We start from the raw sequence: 2,323 nt of genomic DNA on the forward strand, positions 1-2,323 counted from the left end.
GGCCTCCCAGGCTCCGCATCCCTCTCTCCCATCCCTTCCCTCCACCACCCCCAACAAATCTCACCTTGATCTTAGACCTGACATGCGTTGCCTGCCCTCCCCATGGTTTTGCTAAGATACACAGTGTTATTTCGTAAACACCAGTGGACACTGACACTTGTCCTCGCAGTACTCTTACTCGGTTTATTTCTCTGGGGGTGGGGATTTGGGATGAGGGGAATTTGTGCCGAAGTCTATCTCCTTTCAATCGCCTCCTATATGCTTAGCAAATATTCACGGAGCAATTTCTCTTTGCTGAGCACCATGCTGGGTGCTGCCAACAGGAAGCTGAACAAGACAGAACCCCTGAGCTGACCGTCTAGCTCTGAAAAATAGGGATAATACCACCTCCCCTTCTATGCAGGGCTATCTATCCTTCAGTCATTTACTCATTTACTCAACAGAGGGGTGTTAAGCACCTTCCATTCTGCCGGGCAATTTTTTAGGAGCTGAGAACAGGTGCTCGGCCATTCAGGACCTTACAGGGGACACACTCAGCAGAGAACTATATTACCCGATAATGTAACCGTGAGAACCAGAGGAAGACTTACCACTGCCTAAATGAGTCAGGAACAGTCTCCATGGAGCTCCTTGGAGCTAGATCTTGAAGGACTAAATGGCTAGGGGAAGAACGGAGAAGGATGCTCACTTTGGCAGCACATATATAAAGTTGGAACGATACAGAGATTAGCATCGCCCCTGCGCAAGGATGACACGCAAATTCATGAAGCGTTCCATATTTTGTTTTTGCTAACAACAACATGGGCAAAGGTAAAGAGATGTGAAAAGGAGACTGTTCAAAGAAGTCATATTGATGTCTGTGACTCTACGTGGGCTTGTGAAGGGTGGGCATGTGAAGGGGAGGGTTGGCTGGAGCCAACAATGGGAAGGCCCTCCCTTTCTGCTGGGCCTGAGAGCACTGCTGCTTGACCTTCATTCACTAATCTAGGATGCTACTGCCCTTCTCACATGCTCCAGGGGGTCTGGGGCTTTTCCCTCCTCGCCTGTTACCTTGCAAATCACTTGTCCATTCCTTTGACCACATCCAAGGCTGTCCCTCAAGGATTCTCCTGTTTAGACAGTGACCTTGACATCACTTTGCCCCAGGACCTCCATATGAGTCATCAGCCCACCACACAGCCTGCTAACCATTGTGGCAGAAAGAAATCTCAGGGCCCAAATGTTATACAAGTATTTAATTATGGGCCCACAGTTTAATTACTTAGTCTGGCTTTATATGACATAATTTATAAATATAATTTACAGTTCCCTTGTTTCTTTCTCCAGCCATTTAGCTCATTAATAGTGCTGATGGTAAGAGCTCTTTTGTCTTTTCTTGCCGGGCTCCGAGCCAGTGGTGAAACGAGATGAGGCGGAGAGGGCAGGGGTGGTGGGAGAAGTCCATCCCAGCAAGAAGCATTTTATCACCGGTACTGTTAAGAATTTCCAGTGTGTGATGACAGTAAAAAGAAGATAGACTCGTAGTTGGTTTTATTATTGTTTTTAAATCTTGTAAAGCCGACACCCACCCCCCTCCACTTCTCCCCCATTGCCTGCACCCAGGACAGACCACATCCCCATATGCCTCTGCTCCAGGCACAACCTTTAGTTCATATTAAAGCCAGCTGTCTGCAACAACCTGCTGGGGTTTTCCCTGAAGCTTTCTCAAGGAGCATTTGTTTATTCAACCAGCATTTATTCCATACCTACTATGTGCAAGACCCTGTCAGCAAAGAAGTGAAAAGCTGGGGTAAAATACAATACAGTAATTAATAGTTACTGCACACTCAGTATGCACCAGGCACTGTGCAAGCTTTCGCAAACATGGCATTTAGTTTTCAGAACGACTCTAGAAACAAGGCTCGGGTTGTTCAGAACAGCGACTCTGGACCCTGGTTGCATGTTGGAGTCAGCTGGGGAACTCTGATGCTGGAAACCACCCTTTAGAGTTTCTGGTTTCATTGATTTGAGGTATGGCTTGGGCATTGAAATATTAAACAAAACAAAACAAAACCTCCTCAGGCAATTATAATGTGCAGCCACATTTAAGAACCACTGATTTAAATAATTTTCCTAAGATTCTACAAATAAAGCAAGGAAGGCAGGCAGGATGGTCAGCTGACCACCTGAGCCCTACTATGTGCCAGACACAGCACTAGGTCCTTTCACTGCTAAGAATGTAACAGATGGCAAGTGCCGTAAAAAAGATAAAACACTACTGCAGGTCAAAGGACAATGAATGCAGGGAATCCTTCATGAAAGAGGTCACTTATAGGTTATTCTT

At 46.1% G+C, this 2,323-nt stretch overlaps 1 non-coding gene across 1 annotated transcript; it reads left to right on the top strand.

Moving 5' to 3' along the window:
• Positions 1–681: 681 nt before the first annotated feature.
• On the top strand, positions 682–783 carry LOC112062052 (U6 spliceosomal RNA). The gene has a single exon (XR_002890510.1). It is a non-coding gene; the product is annotated as a U6 spliceosomal RNA (small nuclear RNA).
• Positions 784–2,323: the final 1,540 nt, after the last annotated feature.

This window comes from Physeter macrocephalus, chromosome 16, assembly GCF_002837175.3.
Source record: "Physeter macrocephalus isolate SW-GA chromosome 16, ASM283717v5, whole genome shotgun sequence".
In the NCBI taxonomy this organism is placed as follows: domain Eukaryota; kingdom Metazoa; phylum Chordata; class Mammalia; order Artiodactyla; family Physeteridae; genus Physeter; species Physeter macrocephalus.